Source organism: Anolis sagrei, chromosome 1 (genome assembly GCF_037176765.1).
Source record: "Anolis sagrei isolate rAnoSag1 chromosome 1, rAnoSag1.mat, whole genome shotgun sequence".
Classification (NCBI taxonomy): domain Eukaryota; kingdom Metazoa; phylum Chordata; class Lepidosauria; order Squamata; family Dactyloidae; genus Anolis; species Anolis sagrei.
In genome coordinates, this window is record NC_090021.1 from 176,954,132 (window position 1) to 176,969,162 (window position 15,031).

At 42.1% G+C, this 15,031-nt stretch overlaps 1 long non-coding RNA gene across 1 annotated transcript; it reads right to left on the reverse strand.

Annotated features, from left to right (window-relative positions):
* Positions 1 to 411: 411 nt before the first annotated feature.
* Positions 412 to 2,996, reverse strand: LOC137095938 (uncharacterized). The gene is made up of 3 exons (XR_010909084.1): positions 2,945 to 2,996; positions 2,135 to 2,270; positions 412 to 1,577 (listed from the first exon to the last, which is right to left on the reverse strand). It is a non-coding gene; the product is annotated as an uncharacterized lncRNA (long non-coding RNA).
* Positions 2,997 to 15,031: the final 12,035 nt, after the last annotated feature.

Below are 15,031 nucleotides of genomic sequence, written 5' to 3' on the forward strand. Positions count from 1 at the left end.
CTAAAAATTTTCATTGTCCTATTGAGATTTAGTTCTGCACTCTTTGGGTTGATAGCAGCATGCACTGGAACTCTCAAAAAACAATTCAGAAAGGAAACCTTAGTTTGACTAGGCCATGCATAGTAAAATCGTATTGGTAAACGTAACTAATCAGATACTTTTGGAAAGCCCATATATGGGACATGGACATGATAGCTTTATCTCTTCACTGCCACATGTATGTAGCAGCTTCTTCGTCCTGAACACTATAGTTAAATTTAAACAATGCAATTAAGTAGATACCGGTAGATGTGCAACCTTTTTTCTTGTCTGTCCTACTGCTCATATTTTGTATCACAATTAATTTCAACCAGTGATTCTGGAAACATCACACCTATCTTACTAGGAGAAGACTTCTGTATAGATTTAACACATAGTCAAATTATTTGAGTAAACATTTTATTTTACTTCTACATTGCATATTCATTTTTGAAGAAGGAGACAAAACATGGAAAAATAAAACAGACTAGCATTGTATGTACGAGTTTCTCTTTTAAGAAAGAACAATGAAACATTATTTCTGTGTCAGTAGATGGAACCCAAATATATTTAAAAATAATTCAAACTAACACACATATTAACATTTCAATAATTCAAACAAGCACACATATTAACACTTCTGAAGACTATATAAAATATGTAACACTATGTTTTTAAAGACTCTTTTTTGTCTTTTAAAATAAATCTTTAGCCTCTTTATAAGTTAAAGCAGAAAAATAAAACAAACTAGCATTGCATTTAAAAATAATTCAAACAATCACACATATTAACATTTCAATAATTCAAACAAACACACATATTAACTATCCTAGCCGATTTAAAATTCAAAGATCAGGAAGGAAGATATATTGCATCTATACACAGTGCCACTACAATTCTGTGTTTAGGTCATATTCTAATATCTCCTATGAACTTATGCTGGTCAGCATAAGGTCCCCCTCTCCTCTCTATTGAGTCCTTCAATCCTTATTTATTCAAACATCCAATGCCGCTTAAAGTTAATATTATTTGTAATATATCTTTGATCTTTATTGCAATTTTGTAATTTACTCCTTTCCTCTCTTTCACCTAGCCCTTTATAGGGATCTATTTTCTTAGAGAGAGTTTTAGCCAGGAATAAGAGCTCTTTCATGGGAACTTACGTATTCCCCTTCAAATGATTTGATTTTTGTTTTCTTGTCTTCTTCAATCTGAAATGGGCATGGAGACAGTATATGCAGAGTGTCCTCTACTTCCCGATAGTTGATCCGCTTGCCACGGCCATGCACCCCGGGACCCTCTTACCCCCTCCCCCTGAGGGAGAAAAGGTTTTGGGGTCTATGGGGGAGCCCAGCTGGCTTTGCGTCTCTCCTCCACTCTCTCTGGGAGGAGTGGGGGCGATCACCCCATCAGATCCTAGAAATCGGGTGACTTACTGAGAGCCCTCAGCAAGCCCAGCATGACTCCATTTCCATCCACTGGAAGTCCAGTCCAAGTTTCCTTTCAATGTCTTGTCAAGTTTTCTTTCATCCTGATTTTTAGGAGAACATCCTGAGAAACTGAAGAAAATCAGGAAGGTCACAGGAGGAAAAGGGAATACAGGACTGGAGTTGAGCAATAGTAGTGTGATATCCCACCAGTAAAAAAGCAGAAACTGAGAAATTTAAATTTTCAGTTGCCTATTTCTCCAGAGTATTTGTTACTGTGAATAAAAGAATTGTGACAATTGTTGTTGTTTTTCAAAAATAATATTTTTCAATCAATTGTATGTCCTAATTATATCATGCAGTATTGATCAAATTGGGAACTTCACTCATTCCCTTCCAGTAGGTTAGACGGATGAGAAAGGGAATTCTCAGTGATTCATGGATCTGCTTACTTTTATCCCAGCCTGAAAACAGGGAGGATAGAGTAACAGAAAGGATTCATCAACTTTATCGTTTAGTGTAGCAATGTAATATAAAGTTCATTGCCAATATATAATTAGCATATGTGTAATAAATATCCCCTTTTCTACGAAAACATAATGTATGTAAGATTTATGTAAGTGTGTTAGCTACTGGCACTGCCTTTAAAAAAAAAACGGATTTGTAGTTCATACAAAGTGATACTGTACCTGGAGGAGTTATTGGAGGAAGTGTGGTTTTTTTTAAATTCTCCTCCAGGAGCCGCTCAAATCTCATCTGCGGTGGAAGCGTGGTCTTATTTAAGTTCTCCAGTAACTGCTCCCTCCTCACCTGCGCTCTGATGCCCTGTAAGCAAGAATACTGGGATTAGACAAACTGAAAGCCTCGGTGTTACTGCTACTAATTCTTAATAAGGAAAATGTACAGAGACACTATCGTTTAGGTTCTGGTGTTAGCTGTGGGACAATCAAGAGATTTCCATGACTCAGTCAGTATAGAGATCTCTCTCCCCCCTCCCCCTCTCTCTTTTCTCCTCCTCCTATTATACACTCCAACTTCTATTGTGTTAAAATATTCGTATACTGGCTTTCTTCAGCATGGAATTTCTTTTCGATCACCTCATCTTCCTTTTCAAGGAAGGTTTTGGGAAAGATGTTGAACATCAAACGTGGCAAACTTTGCAGGTGGAGAGAGTTGACTCCTTCAATCTTGGATACATCTACTTACTGGTGGAGCTGGTTTTACTTTAGGCTGGACATCAGGAGGAGATTTCTACAAAAGTTTTCCTCAGGTTTGCTGAACTAAAATAGCTACCTGTCCAGACATTAAAACCATACAGACATTTTTTTTTAAAAAAAATACAAACTAAAACTCACAATTGAATAAACAAATGAATGAATGAATTGAAAGTCCAGCAACAAAGCTCAACTAAAACTGTAAGGTATCTTTATGCTTTACCTCTGTTCATTTTGATCAATTTTGGTATGGAAGTATATCTTGTAGCGTATAGTTGTACTTACTGATGGAACTGCTCTTTCTGGCTCGGGAGCCTGTATTGATGTTGTAGCTTCTGAAAATCAAGAAAAACAATATCACTGTAATTGAGTCTTGCTGACAAACAACATAATTTGTAAAATTATTGTAAAATTTGTAAAAATATTGTGAAGAAAGATGTTAAAATTTATTCCCATGGAGAATTTTTATCAACAACAACAATATTCAACTGGTTGTAGATATTCCATGGGATCAGGAACCCTCTTTATATTTATGTTAACATTTAAGAGGTTTCCACTGTCCTAGTAGACTACCACTGGCAGAAACATCTGTTTGTAGAAGACATGTTGGTGAAGGGAGGGCACAATCGCATGATAAGTCAAAGTCTGTGCAGGGAGCATTTTAAATGCGACCTCCCAAACTGCAGTGTTAATCCGCACAGCCCAAGAATATTTTTTCCTATCCCTGGAAGAACTTGTTGTAATTTCAGTAGGAAACCTTTTGACAGGATGCCCTGGTTATCAAGTATTATCAGAGCATCAAACTGGGCAAGAAACAAGATCCTTCCCTTAGACACAATAATGGGCAATCACCCCTCCTTTATAATTAATAACAGTGTACCCCAAAACAGCTAGTGCATTGTACTTACCTCCATATAGTGCCCTATAATATGACGTGCCCCATTTTGGACCTGGTGTGGACTGAAAAGGAAAAAATGCATGACATTATTTATCATGCCGCTAAATAATCCATCTGAATAAATAAATGCCCCATACATGTTCTTTTTAGTCACTTTCCTTTAAAAATGAAATTAACTTTCTTGCTAAAGCGGTTGAAATTCCCTTTGCAAGTGCATACTGAATAAAATTAATATTAATTTGATTTTTGTGAGTACTTTACAAAATGGGACTTTTTTTCCTTATTAAAGTTGGGGGGGGGGGGGGAAGCCTATTTAGCACATCTTAATGATGAGTGAAATATTTCAGGAAGACTTTCAACAGCAGCCCTGAAGGATATGAGGCAGATTTCAGCCCTGAGATTTCAACTAAGTAGTTACAATAAGATTTCTGTGTAATCCGGCTGCAAATTAGTGCGAAACAATATTCTCAGAGGAATAAGACAAAAAAAGGCAAAAGCATCATATCAGAATAGAAACTCTACATGGGTTCTGGTAGGATGCTCTATCCACAAGAAAGAGATCCATCTTTTTCTCGCGAAAAATACAGTTAGCCATCCTTGTTAATGAAACCAATGGGCATGCCTCTTTTATACTGTTTCCCGACTGCATCTCTGCTGCCACAGGGGTTGAGAGTGGAAAGAGATCCACACCTCTCTGTTGCACATGTAAAAAAACAAATATGGTCTAAATGATTCTAATTTACTTGGTTTTTATCTGTTTCTGTTACAACATGAAGTAGGTTTCCATAAAATACTTACCTAAAATACCTAAAATTTTAAATAATATAATTCAGATAAATTATAACAAAGTAAAGAAGAAAACAAGCAAACAAATCAACAATTGGAAAAAATGGAATTGGGATATAACAACAAGGGTAAAGCCATATCAAATAATGATACTGCCCAAATTTTTGTACTTATTTCAATGCCTCCCATATAGCATTCCACCTAAAATAATAAAGAAATGGGATAACTCAATTAAAACATGGGCAGTAGGTTCTAGTAAAACCAGAATTGCAAATTCAATGTTCTTTACTCCACAAGAAAATGGAGGCTGGGGAGCACCTTGCCTCCAGAATTACTATGAAGCCTGTCAACTGGATAGGTTACTAGAATTAGATATTGGAGAGCCCAAAAGATGGGTTAGGATAGAGAAATTAACAAACGGGAGGGAATATGGATCTTGCGTATGGGGAAAATTGGGGGGAAACACCTAAAAACATAAAAGGCCTTTTGTTATCAACAATGACCTGTTGGGGGAAATGGCAAAACAGTCTCCCAAAAATAAGATAGACAAGCTCCCAATAGGTTCCATAGACAACAGAAAACCCCAGCCATATCGCAATATGCTAAAGAAACTGGAACAGAACGGAATAACTAAGGTTGAGGACTTACTGAAACCAGACGGAACTGTAATTCAATGGGAGGAAATAAAAGATAAATGTGGACCTGGAAATTGGTTACAATGGGGAGGGCTGTCTAAAAAGCTAAGAGAATTGAAGACTAAGTAAACCTCAGAAACAAATCTTGACAAAATAATAAAATGGAAAGTTGAGAAGGAGAAAGGAATTAGAAGTCTGGAAAGAGGAATTAAGTTGCAGTGAGAAAGAAATAGACATTTGGATGCATTCAATCAATAAAATAAAACACCTAAAGGCGGGGGGTGGTTGTGGTGGTGGTGGGATTGGGGGAAATACTGGTATTTGAATGTTAATTTCAAAGATGGTATGTTTCTATGTATTATACAATAAAATATTTTTAAAACTTATGCCAAAATGTGGCTGAGAAGAAACTTTCACTTTGCTCACATTTAATTTGGGTTGAAATCTAGTAGCAATATATGGATACACAGAATCACAGTGAACAATTTAGGTGGTCCTACCAACCACCTTTAAAAATCAGCACATGATAAATTTGAGAAATCCCATAAGTTCTCACTGCATTTTGAGAGGAAGCTTTATGGCAAATCAACACAACAGAAAAGCGGATGCCAGCTAACCATCTTGTAAAACAGGGTTGAGCAACTTTAGTCTGTCATCTGGAAGGCTACCCGCTTACACCCAGGAGACCTTGGGGGGTACGCCTCACAGCTCCAGCAAAAAAAAAAAACCCAAAAACAAAGTAGATTTGTACTGAAATACTCCCTAGGGGGCATGAGGAGCACTCTCTTTGCATTTTGGGGCCTTTCTCTTCCATTTTAGACTCTAGAGAGACCCTTTCCTAACAATGAGAAGCGGCAGAAGTCCCTTTTTGTTCTATATTACTGGGGGGCTGTGGGGGGGGGGGGTACTCTTGGGCATGAATTGACCCAGGAGGTCTCAAAACATGATGTAAATGTTCCACTCGACCCCAAGAAGCCATTAGGGAACAAGATATTTTTAAAATGTTGAGAAAATACACATTGTATTTGGGGGGCGGCAATCATCATGAATTCCACCATAATGCTTAGGTGAAGGCTAACATATATTTGACACGAGTTGAAAAGTCTTGTGGAGGAAGGAGGTGCTGCAGAAATTCTCTTGGCTCCTCCAAGCAGATGCTGTACCAAAGGAGGCTTTGCTAATGTTGTATAGGAAGGCCTCATTGCATCCTATTTATCACAAAGAGGAGCATTTTCACTGCCCTTTCCATGGGATAACCTGACATTCCCTTCCTTCCAAACCTCAGGTATATGCAGGAGTAGGACTTCAGCTTGAGGTAAAAGGAACTGCTGGTTGTTGGGAAGGACCCTTCAACTTCTGTGTTGTCAGTAGAAGATACTGGAATATCGGCTGTTTGCTTACATCAACAGGAGGATGGAAGGCAAGTTTCAAGAAAGTTTCTACTTGACTCTTATACTAAGGACCTTATCTCATTGATTAGGGACAGCAGGGCGATTCACCAGCAAAGCAATACCAGCACCCCACCTCACACGTCTTCCCCCTCACCTCATCCCATAGGTGGGAGCGCCACCGCCCGGCTTCCCCCCATTATTTTCTGTGCAACATAGGAAGCCCCTGTGTTGCCAGCACTGCTTCCTGAAGCACTTGGACCACACTTCAGGGATGGAGCCCTACCAGAAGAAGATTGATGTCATGTGTTGGAATCCAGAGGGCTCTGTGACTGAAGAGAGGTACAAGTGTCATAGGACAGGAAATTTTGCCCACCCAATGAAGTCCTATGAAGCCCTCCATGGTATATGCACATCCTGGCCAAGAATGATTGTCTCCTGGAGTAAGATTCAGCCAGACACTGGAGTTTACCTATTTTGTTTGTTTATTTGTTTCATTTTTATGTCTGCTGTCATGCCTAGAAGAGAAATACTGTGTATATTTCTGGTAACATTGATGGGTTCTTATACATAAAATCTATTTCGGGTGGAGGGGGAATGTTAAAAGCAATAACCCCCTTATAACCAGAAAATGATCATTCTAGCCAGACATTTACAGTAAAGATATCAGAAAAAAGCAACAGCCTCATAAATTCCTAAACCTTGTGCTTGCAGAGTGGATGAATGCCAAGACTTTTCTTTCCCCCTCTTCTTTTCACAAAGAGGTGAAAGGAAAGGTATCCATCATCTGAGGTTGTTCGGTTGTTAAACTTTAGTGGCCATTCTGGTCTAGCTTATAAAAATCCAAGGCTCTCAAAAAGCCATCACTCTCTCTTCCCAAAAAGGCACCCAGAGTATCTAACAAGGAGAGGATCAATAATCAAATCTTGGCTGCCATGATACCCTAGAGAGACAGGGACAACACAAGGAGCCCACAGGACCCTGATGATGATGATACAGTGATCGTAGTTTCGTTAAAGGATTGCGCAGAGCCACTGAGACCTCAAGTGGCTTTACATAATGTTGCTGACCTGTTCTTGACTATAGCAGGCCCTGGGGATCATGAAGTGCTGGGGTAAGGTACCTTAATATGTTGGGTGCCAGCACTTCTCCAGGAGCTTCAGGGATTGGACCAACCACACAACCCGCTTGGGTATGGGCTTCACCTCAATGGGTACCATCAAATAATTATGCCCCAGAATAGCAATTCAAGCATTGCAGGGTAGGGACTGAAGAACTAGGGTCACTTCATTCAGCAGACGACATAGAAAAGTTCCATTTTTGCCCATTCTGCATCTTGACCAAACACTCACTTTTAGTGATCATCTCCTTGAATCTACAAGGAAACTAATATTGCAAGGAGAATATATATTTGTGTTCACCTTACTTTATCAGGCATTAGAGAAGAAAGTTAAGGAAGAAATGAATTTCAAGGAAGGGGAGAAGCTGAGATGGATAAGACATAGGTAAAATGATTGACCACCTTTTTCATTTTTCTGCTTTTATTGTTAGAGCACAGCCTATGTAAGCCTTTTCCTTTAGCAAGTACATGGATATTATTTATTACTCAGATTTGTATTTCTTCAAAAGCTTGCATAATGTATTTTCTGATTGTTTTTTTTTTTTGGTTGGCTAATAAAAGTATTCAAAAATTTTGAATTTTTGTATTTTGTTCCATGGCCAAGATGGCTATATATATGAAGACAATATATACCTTAAAACACATTCCTCTTATGTATCCTAATATGATCTGTGCATCTCTTGGGAAGTGCTCTCAATATTCCTGTCTCCACAAAAACAAACTCAAAATCTGTCCCAGAAGTGTAATAAAGAGGAGATACTTATAGCCTCTGATATTATCTATAGCAAAATATAGCTAAGATTGATTAATCATTTTTCCACTTTTGTAAAGGACTGATAAATGCTTTTAGCCTCAGAAAATCTAAAGGGCAAAGTTGATGAATTTGTCTACATAAATTTCAATTTTTCAGCCTACACATGCCTTTGCCAAAATGTGGATAACAACATAACAATGTGCGTGAACTAACGGACATTGTTGTAATGGTTCAGGATTTTCCCCCCTTGTTGCTCACTACTGGACTGCTCTAATAGCACAGGGCTTGCATGTATAGCTAATATGAATGACAGACAGCTGTCCATATAAAACTTCTTAGCAAAAGAGATATGTTTGTCTGTACTTAGAGGAGGAGCCAATAATGAAATCCGTTTTGACGTCTCCTGAATGACAGGCAGCAGAATACATTCCCAGATGTTTGTATCAGACAGCTAAAGGCTGTGCATGAGAGCCAGGCATTCGCTGAAAATTTTCCTCCCCAGTGTGCTCCCTGCCGACCACCTCTGCTGCCTTCCTTCCAGTCCACCTGGGCTGCCCCACTGAACTTCCCCGAGGAGTTGTACAGGCAGAGAGTGAGGCTCCTGGTCTCCACAACCCCAGTTCGAGCTGGGGGGGGGGGCACCCTCAGTGAGATGGAGACTGTTGGTCTTTTAACACCCCCCTCCATTTTGTATATGCTTTTGCCCTCCTCAGCCCCCTCCCTTTGGACATGTTCACCCTTCTTCTCTGTCTCTCTCCTGCTTTGCGCATAGGGTTTTGCCCGGATGTTTTACTATCTTGTGGGAGGCTTCTCTTTATATATCTATGGAAGGTTCAGGCTGGGAGGAAGGACTCTTTTCTACTAGACCCAAGTGACATTGTTGCAATTGCCCACCTTGGTTAACAATAAATAGCCTTGCTGCTTCAAAGCCTGGCATCTTCCTGCCTGGGGGAATCTTTCGTTGGAAGATGTTCCCTGGCCCTGATTGGTTTATGCTGGAATTCCTCTGTTTTCTGAGTGGTGTGCTCTTATTTACTGTTCTGATTTCAGAGTTTTTCAATACTGGTAGCCAGATTTTCAAAAATAGGGAGGAGGAGACAGTGGGGTCACTCCCTGGGAGGGCCCTATGGCCTATCTCAGCAGGAAAATAACACGGGGACACGGCCAACGAGGAAGCCACACCCCTGCTATTCTCCCCAAAGGGTTAGTGGACAATGAAAGAGGTCAATATCCAGTGGAGCCACCACAAATATTACCTACCCACAACCATTACAAAATCACATCCAGTATATGTGAAACCTCCTCTTTCCCTATCCTTTCTTTCCCATTGAACCAGACTGGCCTACAGGCAGGCCAGGCAAAAAACACCAACAATGCCCTCCAGGCATATCCACACCCGTATTTGTGTGTGTGTGTGTGTGTGTGCATGCACTACAACTCCCCACAAAGAAAGAAGGAGACAAAGAGGGAAGGAAGGTTGGCAACAGCAACACGTGGCGGGTACAGCTAGTAATTAATAACAGTGTACTTACTGTCATCAAAATTCTGATAATGAAGTATAATTTTACTAGAGCCAGGTGTTCTCTGAAAAGGAAAAAATGCATGACATTATTTAGGTTTTCCAAAACTGCAATAAAAAAACTGTCATACTTAGCAAATTTGGATTTTAGTGGAATGTTTCACATGTTCACCACTACTTTTCACTGACCAATTTCTTTCTAAGGTCTAAGCCTCCCAGTGTTTCCAAAACGTGTGTTGAATCTAATTTGCAGTCTTCAAATGCAAAGAAATGCAAATCATGCCTCTAGCCAATTTTTAAAATGATAATGCTGTAGCAGTTTTTATGTCTACAAGATGACAGGGCGTATGCACACAACAACCCCCCCCCCCAAACTGTTGGCTTCTTGGTCTCTTCTTCCTCTCCATGTGTTGTGAAGGCTCCCTCCCAAATGCCGGATGGTTCTGTCCAGCCCCTCCCTCCTCCCCGGTGTGCTCCCTGCCGACCACCTCTGCTGCCTTCCTTCCAGTCCACCCGGGCTGCCCCACTGAACTTCCCCGAGGAGCTGCACAGGCAGAGAGTGAGGCTCCTGGTCCCCACAACCCCAGTTTGAATTGGGGGGGGGCACCCTCAGTGGGACGGAGACTGCTGGTCTCTTAACACACACCCCCTCCATTTTGTATAGGGTTTTGCCCTCCTCAGCCCCCCTCCCTTTGGACATGTTCACCCTTCTTCTCTGTCTCTCTCCTGCTTTGCGCATAGGGTTTTGCCCTGATGTTTTACTATCCTGTGGGAGGCTTCTCTTTATATATCTATGGAAGGTTCAGGCTGGGAGGAAGGACTCTTTTCTACTAGACCCAAGTGACACTTTGATAAACAATAAATAGCCTTGCTGCTTCAAAGCCTGACATCTTCCAGCCTGGGGGAATCCTTCGTTGGAAGATGTTACCTGGCCCTGATTGGTTTATGCTGGAATTCCTCTGTTTTTTGAGTGGTGTGCTGTTATTTACTGTTCTGATTTCAGAGTTTTTCAATACTGGTAGCCAGATTTCGGATGTAGGGGGACGCTGGTGGTTCGATTCAGAATTGAATTCAGAATTTTTCTTTTAAAAATTTAGGAACTTTTTTAATTGCTTCATTAAAGTTGATTTCACACCTTTAGGAGAATATTTTGACTATATGGGATTTGTGGTGTCTTTTCTGGCAACGCAAGGCAAACAAAGGAAACAAACAGCAGAGAGAACACTTTGTGGGTTTGGAAGTTGATTTCACACCTTTCGGAAGGATAGTTTGTGTTCAAAGAGTGGCTTAAATTGATGGGAGATCTAATTGTATTGAGGCAATGTACAACACAGAGGCCAAGCCAGAGAGACCTGCTACAACACTGGTGCTTTGTTTCCTCCGTGCTGTTCCTTCCTTCCTTCCACCCACCTACACCACTCCACGCACCCTCACACCCCAATATTACCCACCCACGCATCGACCACCCATCCCAAACCCCAACAGCAACAAGACACAAGCAGCAAGGCAGGCAGTCCAGCCAGGCAACAGCCCTTCTCCACTTGCCCTGCTCTTCCAATCGCTCTTTTTCCAACCTCCCTTCACAACCACCCTTCCCTTTCTCTTTCCCTTTCGTTTCCAGCTCCGAATGAGCCATGAGCCATGTGCTGCCCTTTATATAGCGCAATGGCTGCCATGCTGAAAACCTTCCTCTCCCCAAAACTTCTCCTCTCATTGGCTGGGAGGCATGTTGGGAGGCTGCTTGCCTCCAAACACTGACTCACTTCCGACTCATTTCCTGAGTCATATAAAAAATGGCGAGGGAAGCTTTGCAAGGGCATAGGGACTTCCTGTTTTTAAAATAACTTTGAAATCGCTTCAGAAAGGTAACTTTTCGGACTTTATTCCGAATTACCAGTATTCCAATGATACCTAACCATGCCTAATAATTGCATAGTGTGAAAGGGCCTCAGGTCATTCTCAATGGAGTGAGGTAACAGTAAGCCCATCTCTGATGGTATCAATCCAATTCCATATCTCCTGAATATTTTAAAAATTATGGTAGAGCTACAATTAGTTGGGAATGGTAATAAAAATATCACCTTTCTCCCCTAAAGTTTGTTGATTCACCTATTCCATGTGGTAACATAGCTGTGTGCATATCCTCGTCCTTACATAATGTGCTGATAGGATAAAACATGGTGGAAAACTGCAAAGGGATTTCATAGTGAAACTTACTGAAAGAAATTGACAGTATAAGCTCTTGTAGGCTAAGTCTATTTGTGAAAGCTGATGCTACCTACCTTGTTCTAGGTGCTGTTCCTCTACATGGAATTAACTTCTATGTTCTTTTATCAAGTGAGATAATGAAAGCATGATGGATAAGGAATGAAGAAAATAGCTGAAATGTTTGAGCTTGGCTTTACTAAATGATTACTCTAATTGCGTGTGCAAGTGCGATACACCTCCCACGGCCAACCCAAGAAGTACACTCACACATGATGTGGGATGAACAATGGCCATAACTCATTTATTGATAACAGGAACAAGGGTTGGCAGCCAAGCATGGGTCCTGGATCATGATCGGACAGCCCAATACTGTCCGATCCCGCACACACCGGGGTGCCGCCGGCACAATACCGGGCACACGCAACTCGGCACCCCCCCTGGGACCACCGGGCGTCCCCACTAACCGCTAGGGGGGATACCAAACCGGATCCAGGGCCCATGCCCCACGCCCATCAAGGAGTTGTGACGAGAAGCAAAGATAAACAATTAACTGTTAACAGGTAACCGTGACAAGGTGAACATCTCCAAAATTAACAGCCATGAAAACATAAACTGCATGCAGGGTGGGTGGGATGGATCAGCTATGCAGGCCAAGTGCCTGCCGGGGAGCCTGGGCAGCCTTAAGAAGGCTGACCCGAAAGGGGGGAGAGGCCAGCTCGGGCCTCAGCTGTGGTGGGCGTGGTCAATAGGCCATTGGCCCCTTGACCCGCCGGCGGGAATTCTTCCCGCCATCGGAGGGGGCTTCTGGGAGGAAGAAGCCCCCTCAGGCAAGAATGGCGGTGGGGAACACTCTGCACCGCAACTTCTTTGGCCCGGTAAGTCGGGCCATGCTATTTGCGTGTGCAAGTGCGATACACCTCCCACGGCCAACCCAAGAAGTACACTCACACATGATGTGGGATGAACAATGGCCACAACTCATTTATTGATAACAGGAACAAGGGTTGGCAGCCAAGCATGGGTCCTGGATCATGATCGGACAGCCCAATACTGTCCGATCCCGCACACATCGGGGTGCCGCCGGCACAATACTGGGCACACGCAACTCGGCACCCCCCCTGGGACCACCGGGAGTCCCCCTAACCGCTAGGGGGGATACCAAACCGGATCCAGGGCCCATGCCCCACGCCACAAAAGGGGTGGGGGGGTGGGGACCGCACCCCCCTTGCCGCCAACCCTGGAGCCTGCTCCCAACAAAGGAAGCCTAATAGCAACACTGGCCATCTCAAAGTCCTGCACTGCGTCCGGTCTGTTCGAGAACGCTTGAGGAGCTGCATGTTGCAGGCCAAGTGCCTGCCGGGGAGCCTGGGCAGCCTTAAGAAGGCTGACCCGAAAGGGGGGAGAGGCCAGCTCGGGCCTCAGCTGTGGTGGGCGTGGTCAATAGGCCATTGGCCCCTTGACCCGCTGGCGGGAATTCTTCCCGCCATCGGAGGGGGCTTCTGGAAGGAAGAAGCCCCCTCAGGCAAGAATGGCGGTGGGGAACACTCTGCACCGCAACTTCTTTGGCCCGGTAAGTCGGGCCATGCTATTTCTAGCACTCTGCTTAAACTTAAGGAAGGGAACATCCTTAGGTCTAATCCACAGAGTTCTTGAGCAATTATTTTAAATTGTTTTTCTTACATTTCCAGGGAAAATTGTTGTTCCATGCAAGAGACACTTTGTGTAAGGGGAAAACACTTTACATAAAAACAAAAGCCTTCATTTCCCATTAATCATCCTCTAGCAGCAGTTCATTGCTGTAACTGGAAATGAGCTTAAATTCCATACTGGGACAGAAAATACAATGACATTTATCAACATTTTTAGCTATCTTTACCCATCAGTAACTGTGATACACGTTCTCTACCAGGAGCTGCACCATACCACTGCTTCACATTGCAGGGTTTATTTTTCTGATCAGTCTCTAGGCTCCAAAGAGAAAGTGTCGTGGTTGAGGTGCTTCATAACATTATAGTGTATAGCAGAATGACTAAGGGCCTTATTCAGATGAGGTAAATTTAGTGTCCAAAGATGCTTTTACCCTGTCTTGGGGATGCAGACCCATGCTGGCCATAACATGATGTTGTATGACTTCCAGAGGAGGCCACACCCCAACTGGAGTGGAAAAGTTGCCAAAGCCTTCCCATGTTGTGCTGGCTCCAGTGGAGCCAGCACAGGTCCTCTTCAGAACAGTGACACTTCCCACATCTGATGGGAAAAGTGTCACTGAAAGGGAGCTGCATGCGGGCTGACAGAATCACCCTGCTGACCCTCTCTTTTCACTGCAATAACACGCAAAGAAGGACATTATGCCAGGCTTTCTGATGAGGTTCTGAATCACATTTGTGAAAGGTTCCAGTAAACAAAGTAAAGGGAAGCTCGAACAAAATTAAGTCTTGACCAGCAAGATCCAGTTATTCCAGACAATTCTGATCAGGTCCTTGGACAGAGAATTGCCTGAAAGCAATTTCTCTGAAGAGAGGAAGCACTGCAGAAGAGGAAAAAAGATCTTTTGAAAGCTTATAAGACAGAATGGCAATTGTCTAGCCCACTCAAGTTGATGAACTGCAACTCCCAATGTATCCCACAACTGACTTTGCTAGCTACTAGGGATGTGTGGTCAATAAAAATGATTCAAAAGGAAGGGCACTGGTGCTTCGTTGCTAAAGTATTTCTAAAGTAGAGTTAGTGAAAAATACGTTAGTATAACAAGAGTAACCAAATTTCATTACTATTTCATTATATTAATTGTGCATGATTATTATAATCAGGGAAATTTCATGGGCTCTTTCTCCTTCATTTTACAGCTATTAGAGTGAAACTCACTACAATGGTAGAACACATTTACCTCTCTTAGTCCACCAAGGTTCAGAAAGTTACACTTATTCACAGATTTTGGGGGAATTTTCAAAACATTTAATAAACCACATTTTTTTTATAATAAAGAAAATATGTTCCTAGTTTGAAAGTATTACTTCCTATTTAATTGTGCAGTCCTTACTTTGAAAGTAATGGTTCTACACCA